At 46.2% G+C, this 17,632-nt stretch overlaps 1 pseudogene; it reads left to right on the top strand.

The window, feature by feature from the left end:
- Positions 1-397: 397 nt before the first annotated feature.
- On the top strand, positions 398-1,429 carry LOC124973909 (tRNA methyltransferase 10 homolog A-like; annotated as a pseudogene).
- The last annotated feature ends 16,203 nt before the right edge of the window (positions 1,430-17,632 follow it).

Here is a 17,632-nt window from a genome sequence, read left to right as displayed (position 1 = left end):
GGTTCCAAATTGAGTTGAACTTCTAAGTGATTTTATTATCACTCTATCTGGTCATAAAATTTATGATAACTAAAAGATCTAGTTGCTGGGGATGCAGTTCAACAAAAGAGCACTTGTCTAGCATGCAGGAAGCACTGGGTTCAACCTTCAGCACCACAAAAGAAAACAAAAAAATGAAATATGTCTTATTTGTGTAATCAAGTACAAAATGAATAATCACTTCTAGCAAAACTTCTTTCTAGACCTGAAAGAGTGGACACTATCAAAATAAAAATATTCTGGTGTAACTCTAGCCTCTGCCTCTGGGAGTTGAAGTTTCCAAAGGAGGACTCACAGGCAGTATCGGAACACACCAGGGACTTTCTGAACGAACTATCATGTTCCCCATCAACTCAGTTTGAAACACCAAATAATGTCATCTGAAATGTCACCAGCATTTATTGAGACTTCTAATGTTGAAAGGAAGCAAGACTTAAGTGAAGATCAGGAAAGAGAGAAACCAAGATTAGATGAAGGAATTGAACCAGTATCAAAATGACAAATGAAAAAGCTGATAAAACAGAAACAATGGGAAGAACAACAAGGACTTCACAAACAGAAGCGGAAAGAAAAATGCAAGAGAAAGAAATTAGAGCAACAGTGTCAACTGGAATCAAATTCAGATGGAAATGACAGAAAACGAGTTCGAAGAAATGTTGCTCGTAGTACACTCTGCCTTATCATTGACTGTAGTTTTGATGATTTGATGGTATTAAAGGACATTAAAAATCTTCATAAGCAAATCCAACGATGCTATGCAGAAAACTGACGAGCACTGCATCCTGTGCAGCTTTACTTGACAAGCCATGGAGGCCAACTAAAAAAGAACATGGATGAAAATGACAAAGGATGGGTCAACTGGAAGGATATCCACATCAAACCAGAGTACTATAGTGAACTCATAAAAAAAGAAGACCTGATTTATCTTACATCAGATCCACCCAATATACTAAAGAAATTAGATGAATCAAAGGCATATGTGATTGGAGGATTAGTGGACCACAATCATCATAAGGGATTCACATATAAACAAGCATCAGATTTTGGAATTGATCATGCACAGCTCCCCCTTGGAAGTTTTGTGAAGATGAATAGTCAAAAAGTTTTGGCAGTTAATCATGTATTTGAGATTATTCTGGGATACTTGGAAACAAGAGAATGGCAAGAAGCATTTTTCACTATCTTACCCCAAAGGAAAGGCGCTATTCCCACAGACAAAGCCTATGAAAGTTCTTCCCATGAAAAGCAGTCTGCCATAGTTAAAGGTGGATTGGACAGTGATTCCAGTGAAGGGGAATATAGTAAAAATGAACCAGAGTCACCACATAAAGACAAACAACAGGATAAGGAAAATAGCACTGAATCTACAATGCCATCTGCACCACACTAACATTACCTGTTTTTCTTTTAGTAAAGAAAAATTAGGAGAATGTGAGGTGCTTCAAAGAATATTCAAATTGGAAACAAATTATTTTCTCTTATTTCTTTTGTGAATTTTAAAAACTCCTTAGAGCTAAATGATAAACACTTTAAACTCTGTAAGAATTTTTTGTTTGATAAAATTATGTATCTTTTTAAATTGCTTTTTAAGCTTAATTAAGAACTTTAGAGAATTTTACTTTATTAGTATACCCTATTTCTCTTTTATTTGCTGCAAAGTCTTCTTCAGAATGTGCCTTCTGACCTTTCAGTTCATATCAATGACCTTTATATCAGTGTCTTTCTAATCTGTTGTGTATTTGTTTATGGAAGCAGATATTCATAAATGTCCTATAAGTCTATTAAAATGTTATATATGAGAGCTTATCCTCCATTTGCAGCTTTTACATTGTTTATTTAATTAAAAAATATACAGTAATCCTAGGAGGAAATATCAGTTTGCTACTTAATAATTCATTTTTTGGACTGCAGAGTGCACACCTGTGCCTCCTTTTTCACCTTTTCATGGTTCTGAAGTAATCACAAAACAGTTGAAAAATCTCTTTAATTCATTTTACTAATTCCTATAATGGTAACAAATTATTTCAATTATAAAGTTGAATTTTTGCCTAATTAAAACATAATAGTCCTTATGACCTGTCCTTTTCTTCCATATATTTTTAAAAAATACTTGTTGGCTTTTAAGGTGAATATCATGCATCTATGCTATAAGAATATTCAAAATAACATAAATTTATGTTTCTGTAAATAACACATGCATGTATAAAAATATGCATGCAGTTGTCTGTCCATATCATGTATGGTTCTGCTATTAACTGATAACAGGACTGATTTGTATTATTCGTGTGAATGGTTGTGTTGAACACATAAAAGCAATTTGAATTTCATTAACACAAAACACAACCATTCATTTGGAAAGTTTAGCAAAGGAGTATGGGGCAAAAGGAGTTGTTTTAGTCTCTAAACAGTGATTGTAGAGAAGTAGAGAAGTTGTGTTTAAAATAAAGTGATTGTTCTCCGTCATAGCTAAAGATGTCAGGAAACTTCACTGAGTTTTGGCAAAGTAAGTTTCTTTTCTTATCTTTTTTTTAATATGTCATAGTTGTATTTAAACAGTTACATAACTTTTAATAAGTTATATATTAACATACACACATTTAGTAGAAAGTTTATTATAGAATTGATGTTTACTATTTTCATTGCTTTATTCTTAGTAATCTTTTATAGTTATTTTAAAGTAAAATCTGTTAGCAAGGTATGTCAATAAAGAAAAGCCCTACACTTCTAAAAGAACAAAAGCTTATGTTATAATTTGTATTTTTCTGAAATTCAGATTTTTCTGAGTACATTTGGTTTGCTACTATAAAATATGCCTTTTACTTAAATTATTCCTTATGGAATAGAGCACTGTTTATAATTATGAAAGGTAAAGAAAAATAATTTAGGTTTAACATAGTTTAATTTTCATTAATTGTAAAAACATGCTGTTTTTGTTTCCTTGGGGTGCCATAAGAAATCACCACAATTAGGTGGCTTAAAACAACAAAAATTTATTCTCTAACAGTTCCAGAGGCCAAAAGTTCAGATTCAGAGTGTCACAGGACTGTGCTGCAAATGCCCTAGAAAAGAGTCCTACCCAGCCTCTTAGCTTTTGGTTGTTATCAGCAATGCTTGGTATTCCTCAGCTTGCAGGTGGATTATTCCAATCCCTGCTTTATTGCAAATGTTCTTCTGTCCTGTGTGTCCCATGTCTATGTCCATTTTTTTTTCTTAGAAGGATACCAGCATTGCTTGTTCATTGTAATCCAATATGACCTTATTCTAACTTGACTATGTTTTGCAAAGACCCTGTTTCCAAATAAGATCACCTTCATAAGTAGTACATATTAGGACTTGATATATATTTTTGGGAGACACAACTTGACCCATTATTTGCCCCTATCTTATCTAAGCTGTTGATGACAAGAAAGCAATGATTACCACCACATTGGAAATAACTGATTTCTGAGGTACTTCAAAATTGGTTTAAGAATATTATTTCTTTCTTCTCATCTTAATATATAATTTCAATACTCTTTGGTTTATTTAGATGTATTATTAATAATATTAAAGTAATTTTAAAGTAAAAATATAAATAAATAAAAATATTCCATAACAGTGGATTGCACACCTAGACTATCATGAACAGTAGTGCCTCATCATAAAGCATGTTCATCTTAAATGTACATCAAAACAACAAAAAGCCTTTACTGACTGTTAACAAGGGAAAATGGACATGGTCTAGCTTAGGAAAGGACATTAGAAGCATAGGATACATCAAATCCTCCATGACAAGCCAGGCACTTTGACACCAAGTGCTGTTACCCCAGCACTTGGCAGGTTAAGGAAGAGGAATGACATATTTGGGATCCACCAGGGCAATTAGGCAAAATCCTGTCTCAAAATTAAACATTTAAATGGCTGGGGATGTATGCAGCTCAGTGCTTGCCTAGCACATGTTACAATGGTCACTTGGTTCAATTCTCACTGCCAAAAAATAATGCAGGCCAGACATTTGATCACAGAACAGGGCAGAAGTCATTATTCCAACCTCCCAAAATGATCAAACTAATTTGCACTGTGTTTAACTCATAATATAACATGTCAAACCCCTGCATGTACTAATTCAAATTTGATGACCTTTCAAATAAAATAAAAATGCCATGTTCTTTGTTAATAAATTCAACAAATATGAGAGGTAGACCTGATTTTGATCTGAAAGGCATAGGGGCACTGGTATTATGATAAAACCCAGTCATGGCACTTCCTGTGACAATAGGCCCATTCCCTTGATGGCAAGGAATAAGAGAAAAACTTCCTGATGAATGTACAACTGTAGGAAGACAAATGGATACACTTTCTAAGTTTGAAAATTAGAAAAGAAAATGATTTTCAAAGATTGTCTTTATAAATATGTCAGAATTACAAAAAGCAACTGCTGTCTTATCTCTTAAATACTATAATGATTTGAGTCCTGAGGAAATTTTATAGAGTGGTTTTTAAATATGCCATATAATAGCTGACATTGAACATATCACCATTCTGCTTCTATCTTCTAATAAGGATTTGAAAATATTTCTTAGAATAAAGTCATCAGAATTAGGAAGATTTATTGTGTGTGTGTGTGTGTGTGTGTGTGTGTGTGTGTGTGTTTGCATGCACATGCGTGTGCACGTGCAAACCAATCCAGGATTTCTGACAATCTAAGTAAGTGTTCTGCCACATGACTGTGCACACAGTTGACTCACCCTGAGCAGCCTTCGGTAATGCCCCAAGTCACTCCTCCCTTCCCTGCCACACCCCAATCCCCCAACCCACTCTGATCTGCCCCATACTCCTTGCCCTGCCTTGCACTGCCTTGTCCCACCCCACCCTCCCTGGCCTTGCCCTGACCCAAGGGTGGCCTGACCCGAGAACATTGACCTTACCAAGAGAGGTGCATCACCATTGGCGGTAGCTGCCACAGGATGAGTTGAGCACGTGGAGTCCCTGGCCTCCCGTCCATCTGTGCCCAGCCCCTGAGGCCTCCCTGTCCCAGATCCCGACCTCCAGGTCCAGAACCCTGGGGTTGGCCTCAGATCGCGCTTCATCCGCCCCAGGACACACCAACCTGAGACCCCACGGAGGGTGGAGGCCTTCCCTGAGGGCGGCCTGACCCAAGGGAGGCGGCCTTCCCCGAGGGTAGCAGCATTACCCAGGTGGCCTTACCTGTGGGTGGCGGTAGGCGGCATTACCCAGGGGCAGCAGCCTTACTGGAAGGAGGCTGCCTGTCCAGAGGGCGGCCTTCCCCAAGGGCAGGGTGGTGGTCCTGCGATTACAACAGCACGTGGTCCAGGTAATATGTCTCCACCAGCGCTGAAGCAGACAGATGCCAACACCGGACAAGATGTCGAGGCATCCAAAGCGCTGGCACACACGGAGTGGGCGGGTCTGAACCTGTGCTGTGTATCCTCCTGTCCAGCCCCTCCTGTCTCAGCCATCTGAGAGCTGGGCATGCACAAAAAGCAGGGCGACCTGGGCATGGCCCCATGTGGCTCTGCCTGTTGTGGGCTTGCCGCATGTGTCTGAGTCATGCTGAATTTAAAAACATCCTTGTTTCACAGCTGCAGCTCTTTTTAGTAACTCAGTAACAAGAGACTAAAGGAGGAAGGTGCTTCTTGTTCAAGAGGAGGAAAATACTTATTTCTGATCAAATTTCTATACATTAACCACCCACTACCAAAACTCCATTAGGCATTCATGCTGGTGTGCAGACAGGACCCAGAGGGGTGGGCACAGGAGGACCAGTGACTGTGATGGTCATGCAGGCAAGTCCAGTTGGGTGGCACCCCCACAACCAGACCCCACCAGAGGCCCCAACCCAGGGGTGCTGAGGCCCACACATGGGGATTCCACGAGGGATGATTGGGGCCAGCGGATCCAGGTTTGTCTGGAGTGAGCTTTACGTGCACCCTCTGGCCCTGAGCCATTGTAGTGACGTCCACCCATCACACTGACCCTGGGGGTTCAGGGCTGATGTGGAACCACGCAGTGCAGAAGGAACCCCAGCTGCTCCATGCTCCGGGAATTTGTTAGCCTCCAATGAGATACCTAAACCTATCTCCCAGGAGTCCTGATGTCTGATCAGGTTGAACGTCTCAAAGCAGATGAAGGAGGAGCTTTTTAAAAAGGCTCTTTCTTCAAGTCTGGGAGGAACTGACTCGATAGGGTTTGGAGAGCATTTGAGGAGAAACTCTCAGGCAAGCGAGGCAGTCCTGGTGCATTAAGGTCTTCAGATTTCTCTTCATAATCTATAACCAATATAGATTTACCTTGCTTGACAAGGTAAAATGATGTCTACTTTGGCTCACAGTGAAAGTGCTAGTAGCCCCCAGACCACACCAAGGGGACACATGCTGGGCTCTCCTCCCACAGGTGACATGGGACAGGAGGCCCTGCAGACACCCAAGGAGAGGGCCTCTGTGGGCCTCATTCACAGATGTGCAATGCACAACACCCTCTCTCTCTGATACTCTGTTGCTGAAGAAGCAAGGGGCAAAGGCTGCAGCAGGCAGCTTCTACAGCACTTGCTGTCCAGAGAGGAAGAGTGAGTGAACACAAAAGAGGTTTCTTCCTGAGTCCACCAGCTTGCATCTGCTCAAGTAGGTGTGCAGGCTCGGCGACCAGACAAGTGTCCCCTCCAACAGTGCTGCTGTTGTGACCAGCAGCTATCTGGGCACCTCCCCCAGCAGGGAACAGAGCAGATTTTTATCAAAGTCCTGGCTCCATGGGTAAGGTAGGCAAAGGAGTGTAAATGCAGGTTTGCAGGGTGGAGTCTATAATGTAGAATAAACAGTTAATGCATTGTGCATTTGTAGGTACAGACCCCAATATTCCCCCACACAAAAAACCCACACTGGCTTTCTGAACTCAGTGTCAAGAATAAAGTGCCTGGAACTGCCCCAAAGAGACCGAGACCCTAGTAGCATCAGCAATTTTCTTTACCACGCCTGGAAGCTTCCACAGTGCCCCATAACCACCTGAAAACCCCCAGAATGTAGGCAGGATACACTCCTCAGGGGGTACAACTTTGGCTAGAGGATGAAAGAGGCACAGGGAACTAAAGAACCAAGGAGGATGAAGGCATCCTGTGACACCACTGCGTACAAATGCAGGAGCCAGAATGGCATGGAAGGACACGCTGGAAGGAAAGGTTTCACTCCATGGGGCACAATACCATGCGGTGAGACTTGGATGGCCTTGCATTTCCAATTAATCTTGGAATGAGAGCCCAAGGCAAGAAGCCAGCAGTGCCCAAAGAATGCTAAAGACCAAACTGATTCAGAGAAACAAATGCCAGCAAGGGACCCCACAGCAAAGAGGCAGACACTGTGAGCAACACTTCTGTTACCATGAGGCTTGCAAGGTATGTGTGCAGGTCTCCACATTGGCACCATCTGCCAATTCCTCAGGAGGACAGAACAAACCAGTGAGGCATGAAGATTAGATTATGTAATGCTCAAGGATTGCTGTTTTCAAAGAGGAAACAAATGGAACGAATTGATTTGCTTGTCAAAGTCATGTCACTGAAGGATACACATTCCCTCCTCTTGTGAAGGACCTCATTAAAGAGGGGAATGATTTCCCAGATGCAGAAAATGAGAGACCACAATCCACTCCATTCATAAGAGCAGGTCCAATTTCCAGAGTCACATGGATGGATCCTATTCTGGCCTCCCTGCTTGAAAAGTGACCATTGAGGTGCTACCTAAAGGGCACCAACATGGCCTGAACATAATTGCCAGCCTCTAGCCAGAAGATCCAAAATCTGTGTGCTTTGCCTGAACTCTCTTACTTCTGGGGAAGCAGCATCTAATTTTGAGACCAGTGGGGACATATTTACTATTCAGAGATCTAAACAAGAGCTTCAATAGAGTGGGGATGTGGTCTTAAAAATACATGCAGGAAGGAGAATACAATGCTTTTCTGGAAACTCTCTGCCATTCTGGGCTTTTGGAAATATTTTGTGTAATGTATGCAGTAGATTTGAGAAACAAATGAACAAAACCCCAAGCCTGCTGCCTGTTCTATTCCCACAGGTTTCCCTGCCTTGCTAAGATATCAAGTTTGAAATATCAGGTCTTTATTCAACATGTAAATGAAACCTGCTGTACCAGATATTTCCCATTTGCCTCTCCAGACCTGCTTGTCTACCCTTCTCCATATTGCCCTTTGCCCTGGAGTGCTGACCTATATGAACTACACCAACTTGCTGCATTACCTTCTAGCTTTCAGTTGGGTACAGCTGAGGGGAGACAGCAGCAGGAGACAAGGACAGGAGGAGGATAAGGTTGATGCATATCTTCCCCCAGCTCCCTCCCCGCCAGATCATCTTAGGTTGGTTGTGTCTTTTGATAAAAGACCTTCTTCTCAAGGTTGCCCTTTCCACACAACCCTCTCTTTCTGGGTTCTACAATGTTTCCCTCCTCTGAACCTTTGGATCTAGGAGTGGTAAAGGCTATTACTAGTCCCTTGGGTATTATACGTAACCTTATGGTTTCCCTGTGTCCTGCCCAAACCTTGCAAATAGTCCCTTTATTAAGTCCTCCTCTAATTGTCTTTTTAAAAAAGGAATATAAAGTGCCTGATGCAGCCCTGCCTGCTACCCAGGCAAAGGCAGCAGGTGTCAGCACAGTCACCCCAACTGCCTCTGGACAGCACCCCTTCCTCCTTCCTCTGCTGGTGTTGCTGTAGCTCACTTGGCTTCATCTAGCAGACAGGGCAATGAAGAGCAGCACAGAAGTTGACCTAATGGTAGCAACCCTGCCCTTCACCCCAGAGGAGACCTCGTTGCATCCCTGCCCTTCAGCAAAACTCCCCTGCAGGTGTTCTGTGTCTGGGCACTGCCCTGGCAGCTGCAGTGGTGACTCCTCAGACTCCTGGCAGCTTCTTTTCAAACCAGCTTTAAGTTCCCCAAAGCACCAGGCCCCAGCATGATTCAGGCAGTCATGGTCCCCAAAGGACTTCATTTCAAACCCAAACGAATATTTCAGGTTAGCACAGCATTCCCCTGTATTTCAATGCCAGGAGCAATCTTTCTCCAGCTTTTACAAACCTTCTTTTCTAACAGAAATATTTAGCTCACCCAGAAAACCTGTCCTTACCATCGGCTCCCCCCAGGAGGGCCCCTGGTCCTCTCCTCACTTCCCTCTGGGAAGCAGGGTTGAGGTGCCAGGCACTCTCCCCTGAGCTCTTCCACCAGCCAGGGGTTTGGCTGCACACAAGAGAGGTGGACTCTGGCTCAACTACCCAGGAAAGGAATTTATTGGTCAGAGAGGCAGGGCCTCCAAGAGTCAACAGGAAGCCTGGGGATCAAGCTCAGAACAATAAGCACTGCAGCTGAGAACACTGCCAGGCACTGCCATGGGAAGTCTGCCTGGGACAAGCACTGGCACTGCCCCCTGTGGAGACTCACCCGCACCACCTCTGCAACATCTGGAGCCTCCTGTCTCTCTGCTTAACTCCTCCAACATTCAAGGCTGGGGCCATACTTCCAATTGGCCAAATGCTAAGTGCTCCTCATGCCCAAGGTGGCAGGGAGGGATGGGGTCCATGGGGGGACAAGTGATTCAGCTGCCAGAACTCTTCACAGTGAGGGAAACCCTCCCAGGCAAAGTTGCCCTGTCTAAACTTGTCCCTGGCTTCCTGGGTTCAAGGTACAAGTTCCCTTTATTCACTCCAGCACCCTGCTTTGCTCAGTGAGCACCATCTGAATAAGCAGCATGCTGGTACTGTTCAAGGTGCTTGGTGACATAAGAGAAACCTAGATGCTGCTGTCCCAGCTCTCAGAGAACACAGGCATTGAAGAAGGAGGACAGCTGCACCCTGACACAGAGGCAGCAGTAAAACACACGCTCCACACTGAAGACTTGGGAGAGCTCTGTGGATGCCCTGGACCTGCCTCCTCAGGAAGTTATAAGGCAGATTTGGAAGGGGAGACAGTGTGAATCAAAATGCATCTTCAAACCTGGTCATGGCCCAGTCCCAGGACATGACTTATGGAGCAAACCTAACTCCCATTTCTCTAGGAAAGAAGCTCCTCCTCTGAGTCCATGGCACACTGTCCCTCACAAGGCAAAGCACTGGTGAAGGGCTCAACACCGTCCTGTGCCAGGTGCTGTGCCCATGGTTCCTGTGTCCCTCACTCGGGTGTCAGGTGTGAACATGCTCAGTAAATACTGACCACCAAAACTCCATCTTACAGATGTGCAGTGGAGGCTTGGGGACAGTAAGAGAGTCTGTCTTAAGCCAGAAATTGGGACCTTCCCTGTGACTGCCTAGAAGAACTGGCATGCCACACCCAGGTTGGAAGCCTAACACAGACATTGCCTTCAGGACACAGTGCTGCAGGCCTACTCTGCCCCAAGGACAGAGGAAAGCAACTTTGGCAGGTAACAGAGCTCAACACCTCTCCTCCAGCAGTTGTCTGCACTTCCTGCAGTTGATCTTAGGGAGGCAGGCCTGACCTGGCCAGAAACTCTGTGCCCAACAGGGGAGGTGTCTCCACATCAGACTGGCTGCTCTTGAGCACAGGCCACCCTCACACACCAGCCAAGTGACAGCTACATGATCTAGAAGAGTGGCCTGGCAACCTGGGCCCTCCCCCAATGGCCTTCCTTCCTTGTCCCTCTCCTCTGCTTGTTCTTTGTAACTGACTACTCTGAGTGCCACTTGGAGGGGAGAGAGGAAGGCCACAACTTCGAGACTTGGGTCTCCATTCCACAGCCTGCCACCAGTGATCCTCCCCACATTTTCCCTGGTGCCTGCCTGATGGTGGGTACACATGCCAGTGATGGCATAGACACTGAGTGGCCAGGAGGCACCTCTCCAGGTGTCTTAGCAGAACACACCAAAACCACCACTGGGATGGCCCACAGGGGGCCACAGTGATGGGGCCGCAGGAGCTGTGAAACTAGCAGCCCCACCTGGCACCCGGCCTTCTCCCTGGGCTTGCAGGTGTTATGGGACACAGCCACACAGGGCCATGAGTGAATGGAGGTAGCAAGCCAGCAAGTCCAGCTAGGCAGCAGGGAGAACAGGTCTTTCTGGACCACACTATCAAAGTGGAGGCTCCTGGGTAGTCCTTTCTACTTGAGAAGGACCCCAACCCAGAAAAAGAAACAGTAGGGCCTCTCGGGTCAAGTAACATAGATCAGCAAGTGAAAACACTCTGTGTTTCGGGACCAGCCAAGCTGGCACCAGCATCCTGTGGCATTCATGAGTGCAGTAACAGAGGAGTGTGCTATAGCTGAGCAATCACAGCTGTACACTGATGCTGAAGTGAAGCTTACCCACATGCAGCATGAGGCACAAGCACCAGCTTTGCTTTGGCTTTGCCACTTTGATTAATCCAGTCAGAGTGCATCAGACAGCAGATGCCCCACCTCTGACAGGTACCCATGCAGGATGTACCTCCCAAGTCCTAAAAGAGAAGTGGGTGTGACTGCCCTGGTCACGCCAGGCCTCCAAGATGTCATGATTTGCAGAGATGTGCTATCTCCACAAGTGATGTGTGGAAACGCCAGCAGCACACCCTGTGTGGTACTGCATTGCATCAAGGAGAACATCACCAACTCATCTGGACTGGAGTTTATTGCTTTAATATTGCTTTAGTCAAATACCCACAGAAGAGTTTTACTTTAACACAAGCTTGCTACCCTACTCATAATCCAGTTTACCCCTTTGTGACTTGCATGCTGGGCACCAGCTGGCAATAGCTCTTACCATCAAGCTTGGCAGGACTTACTATATGTGTTCTACATGATGTGCTGAATCAGGTGTCACATACATACCAGGAAGACACCAGGGCAGAACTGATGTCCACAAGCTGCACACACAGCTGGGCAATCAGCAAGGACTGCCTGGACCTTGTGGCATTTTATTGTCCCTTATACTTTCCATTTCACATTAGGCTTGTCCCTTCATTTCCTCTGTGCCCACCACTCAATCCTAAATTGACACTGCAAAACCTCCAGTGAGATCAAATGGCATGCTGTGGCCCAGCCAGATTCCAGGTGGTTTTCTTCTCATCCTTTGTTTAAGGTGAAGGAAACAGTGGTGATGCGCTCCTGTACAGATTTGGGAGCCTACCTGGTCTTGAAATGCTGTGAAGAAGTCTTTTATGGAATTTCATTTCAAGGAAGAGGAAAGGCTTGACATGACCAGAGGTTGATCTAAACTAATTCACATGAGATGAATCCTATTATTACTTTAACTTCCTGACTCTGTAGAATATGAATTAAAGTTATTAGAAGAGCACACGTTCTAATGGGCAAATGTATCTGGGACAAACATTTTCAAGAGACAGACTAAGCATCTGTCTTTTGAACCACTGCCTGGGAAAGACCCTGATTCTGGTAGCTCTTCAAGTGCAGCTGAGATATCATCAGGACCCAGTGCTTCTGCTGTTAGACCCCAGATGAGCCATGAATACCTGGTCAGAGCAGCACAACAGCATATGTGTTAAACCAATGACCATGTGACATGTCCTACCATCAAGTGGCTATGTTGATGGATCCTAAGAAAAATCCAGTTATACTAAGCAGTTCAATCCCTGGTCAATTACCCGATAGAGTGTCTTATTTTGATTCTTTTAAAAGTATGATTTCTGAAGTACTTAAGAACATACATTGTTCATTTCACCCCCACTTGCTGCTGATGGCTCCCGGTCTGCATCAGAGTCCCAGGACTTAAGGGTCACAGTAAGCAACTCCATATTCCTGCTGACCCTGAAGTCAGCCACAGACTCACTGGACACACAAAACCTCCACCAGGTCCTATGCCATGTACACTCTAGTGACTGCAGCATCTTCACCTAAAATCAACCATGTAAAACACAGGGCCATGCCACAACACCTCAGGGCAACTACAGGACACAACTGTATAAAACAGCTCACAGACTTGGAGCCCAGTGCAAACACAAAACACGATCACAGTCCAGGTCACTGAGTGCCCAGCATGGAAGAGGGCACTGAGTTGTCACAAGAAGGCTCATTGGCAGCAGAAACATGGAAAAGCTGACTGTGGCACTAGGACCATGTGGAGCAACGCAGTCTGGGAGATTCAGAGTGGTCCCAAGGCCAGATCCTCAGCACCTCTGTCCATTCAATGTAGGACTCTGCCACTACCACACCAGAGCACACCCACAGCAGGAGCCCCACAGAAGGAGCTCAAAGGTAGTTTGGAGCCTGGCAGGGGAGGCATGCTCAACCAGTGAGCTGCTCCTTTGGCTGCAACCCATGGCACCAGCTCCATCCCTGAGTTATCCTGCCAAATGTGCTGCCTGGACCCAAGCATGACATGGGGGCCACTTCCCAACACCCTGGGATCCTCTCTGTAAAGGTGCTCTACTCATCCCCCCTCATGTCAATCATGAGCTGAAGGGCAGGACTGGTTGGTCTTTTTATTCTGCAGTACTGGGGTTGAACCCAGGGCTCCAGGGAGCTGGTCCTGCCTCTACCTCTGGTTATGACCCAGCTTTCTATAAGTGTGTGTCTTGAGAGGAGTCTTGCCACTCTGTCTAGGCTGGCCCAGGACTTGAGGTCCACCTGCCTTAGCTTCCTAAGTGGCTGGATTACAAGCACCACATAGGCTGCTTCATTTACTTTTTATACCCAGTTTGATGGTGCCAAATGACCACATGAATGCATTAGAGTTAGTTAACTCCTTTGATTTTTCCATCAACAGATGACAACTGTGCCCTTCCTAAATAGGTCCTGAATTTCTACATACTTGCATTTCTCTTTGTGAATTTTAGGGGTGAGGGGCAGGGAAGACAGACACATGGGGGTATGCCCAGAGGTTAGGGTCTTGACTCTAGAAAGCACAAACCCCACCAGGGAAGCTCAGAGGGTGTGAGCATTTAAATTTCTGCATTTCTGCTTCACTTGATCTTTCCAGACCCTTCTCCATCTGCTCCACATTCCAGTATGATCAGCAGAGAACTGAATGAAGAAGATCCAGCAAGGACATACTCACAGCTGAGCATAGATCAATCCTAACCCAGGACTGGGGTCTCATCCTAATGTCAACTCCAGCCAGGGCCCAGACCTGGCTCTTCTCTGTCCCTGTAAGCAGCACTGAGGGACCCATGCACCACAGGCATGCATGTGGCACCCCGTCACACCTGTGGTTCAGTGACCACACTGGATTGTAAGTCAGGGAACTGGGCTTCACTGCTACTTCAATACCAAACTCCTCAGACTGTGCTGTCCACGGGGTGTCACAGTCCTCTTCCCAGAGCAGTGGGTTTAAGCACAACTGCCAGAGATTTCTATTTTAAATTGACTTTTCTGTTTGGAAAGAAAAGGATCTAAATTTCTCAAAAATAAAATTCTATTTTAATCCCAAAAAGGACAAGAATTTTAAAATCAAATAATCCACAAAGAAAACCCTGAAGAAGAAAAATGCTGCCTTCTCACCATGCTCCCCATTCCTCAGGGCATGGACTCTAGCCAAGAGAAAACAAACCCAGACCATGAAGTGCCACTCTGAACTGAGGGGTGAGGAACCTCTGCACCCTGTGTCTGAGCTAGACCCTTCCTCCTGCCTGACAGCCTGAGTTAACCCATCCATCACCCCTGCCTGGCAGCCTGAGGTATTCCCTCCCTCCTGCCTGGCGGCCTGAGCTAGCTCATCCATTCTTTCTGCCTGGCAGCTTGAGTTAGCCCCTCCCTCCTGCCTGGCAGCCTGAGCTAGCCCCTCCCTCCTGCCTGGTGGCCTGAGCTAGCCCATCCATCCCTCCTGCCTGGTGGCCAGAGCTAGCCCATTCATCCTTCATGCCTGGTATATTGAGCTAGCCCCTCCCCACTGCCTGGCAGCCTGGTCAGTCACTGACTCCATAGCATACAGGGCTAGTTGGCTGTCCATGTGCCCCAAAGCTTTGTCTAACATTTATGTCTTAAACATCAAACTGGTATAAAAAGTGAGACTGGACAAACTCCATAGAGTAGAAGGTGAATGCTGCTTTGTGCCTGGGGTTGTTTGAGTCAGAGAGGGCAGAAGGAAGCATTCCAGGATGGTGGAGTCTCACACTTAACTGCAGTTCTGGCTACACTTGCAGAACATACAAATGGCAGACTTCAGATCTATCCATTTTACTGAGCACAGATTGATTTCTATTTTTTATTTTACAAGATTTTTTCCCTACCAATCTCCCCTTTCTTCACAAAATCTAGAGAATTTAGTAGTCTAAGGGAAAAATTATCAAGTACTGGAAACAGAGGACCTGAAAGGTAACTCTCTTTTCCCTTCAGCCTCTGTCATCTTGATCACAGTGCTCTGAAGACAAAATGCCAGTACTGTGTAGAGTAAGTGACACCAGGTTGTGAATCAGAGATGAAGGGACCAACACTCTATACCAGGTGCACTTAGGGAGGGCATCTGGGGAGCACCCACTGAGACAGTGGACCAATGTGGTGAGTGCCTCTGCTGCCATCTTGGAACCTAGATTTGTGTGGGTGATCAGAGCCACCGAGCCAGGAGCTCACATGCACCTCCACACTCCCTGCACACACGGTGCATGGTTGCCCTCCCTCCACAAGCTCAGGCTGCCCCAATGCTTCAGTTACTGTCTGCTTTGCAAGGTGCTCAATCTGAATAAGCCATGATAATAAATCAGCTTGGCAATGAGGGAAGGCAACACACCACAGCCAGGTCTGAGATAAGCCCACAGGGCCAGGAGCAGTGTGTCAGGTCCTGCAGGGCATGGGGTGTCCCTCCATGTGCACCAGAGACAGCAGTCACCTCATGCAGGCCCTCTCCAGCCTCTGCCCCCAGTCCTTCTCACTGCACCTCAACTGCTCAGAGGGCAGGGCAACTGATGAGTCCCCACCTCCCACTTTTCTACTCTGGGCTCTCTCCTGCACTTACTCCCTCTCTCTAGGCTGGGTTTAATTTGACACCTCCAGCTTTGGCAACAAGGTGGGGAGCAGAGCAGACACAGTGGAATTCATTAGGTGCAACACTGCAGGGTCCACTCTGCAATAATGACATGGGGGTAGGGAAACTAGACAGCCACCATGCACGATGAAAGAAGCATGAGGACTGGCAGCAGTGACAGCCTAAGCAAAGGGGACAAAATGAGCCAGGAAGAGACCTTCCCTGTTCACACAATGTAAATCAACAGCTTGCAAAGCCTCCCCCAGCCTTCCATGCCTCCCAAAAGCCAAAGACTGAGTCAGGTGGGTGAGGCAGAGGTGTAAATGGGAAAAAAGGAAAGAAAATACAATCAAATTATTATTGTTTTAATATACAAATTTTATTTATTAGTTTAATGTTGGTGGAGACCAAATTTATCACCCTCCTTTGCAGTCAGGAGGTGTGAGGAGCCTGGGGTGCCAAGTGTGGCACTGGAGTGTCCTCTGTGCCCACTCTGGAGCTCTCTAGGATGTTCCTTGGCATGCACTCTCTCTCTTCTCTGAGCAACATTGCTCTGCACCTTCAACCACCATGACTAAATTTCTCCTTATTGTGAAAGAAGATGCAGGAGGAGGAGGGGAGGAGAGCAGTGTGTGAGGAGCAGCAAGTGCCCCACACATGCTCCCTGCTCCTCTCCAGGCTGGGAGGCCAGGAGGCTGACAAGGAACTCTTAGGTGCCTGTTCTGGAATTACTCACTTGGGCTGCATTCACTTGGTGTGGTGTGTATACAAAGGGGTGAGGCCCGTTCCCATTACCAGCTATCCAGAGACAAAGAGGTGTCCACAGGTCACTGCAGGAAGGCCCCAGATGCTGAGGGACTTCTCTCCACACAATGCAGAAGGCCAGGGGACCAGGTGGAGGAACTTGGGATGCTCTGTCCAACACAGCTTTGCATCTGCCCATCTCAAGAGAGGGCTGGCTCCCTGCAGCCAGGCACAGGTGAGGCCAGATGCTGTGGGTGGCACTGCCTTTTCCCTGGCCTACTCTGCAGATGCACATGGCCAGAGCAACAGCTTCTCCTCTGTGTTTTCTCAGGAACCCAGACTCTTGCTCAGTCTTCCTTACAGAAAGGACCCTGGAAAGCAAAGCCATATGCCACAGAGCCACATCACTATTTTCTTTGGTTGCAGACTTCTCCAGCAAAGAACCCCCAAAGCTGTCAATATTATAAGAAGGGAAAGGAAAGCCATGATCTGGTTATCAGTGAGCACTGAAGAGCATTCCCAAGGCAGAGTGTGGGGCTGAATCAGGGCCAGAGTCCAAACAACAGAGCAGAGGCCACGAGTGCAGGTCTGCCTTCCACACCCCAGACAGGGGTGGGGAAAGCCACCTTGAACATGGGACAGAGCCTGCCACCAGGCAGACCAGGGTAGACATGTGCAGCAGAGTGGGGGCCCCTCCTGCTGAAGCCCAGCAGGGCACAACCAGATCCACCACGTGCACAGACACTAAGTCCTAGGCACCATCCATGGACCGGGGTGCCCACTGTCCCTACTACTGTAAGAATGCAGGTGGACTGGATGCCATCCTTTCTGGAGGCCAGGACAATTTTGTCAAGGAATAATTGGGTTTAAAGCCTACAGATTCCCCAAAAGTTTTGTCTGTTCAAAAACAGTCACCTCTTTTCTTCCCTAGAGGCAGGAATGCAGTTGAGCT

This window comes from Sciurus carolinensis, unplaced genomic scaffold (assembly GCF_902686445.1).
Source record: "Sciurus carolinensis unplaced genomic scaffold, mSciCar1.2, whole genome shotgun sequence".
Taxonomy (NCBI): domain Eukaryota; kingdom Metazoa; phylum Chordata; class Mammalia; order Rodentia; family Sciuridae; genus Sciurus; species Sciurus carolinensis.
Note: the sequence above shows the minus strand (reverse complement) of the source record. Positions and strands in the feature narration are given on the sequence as shown.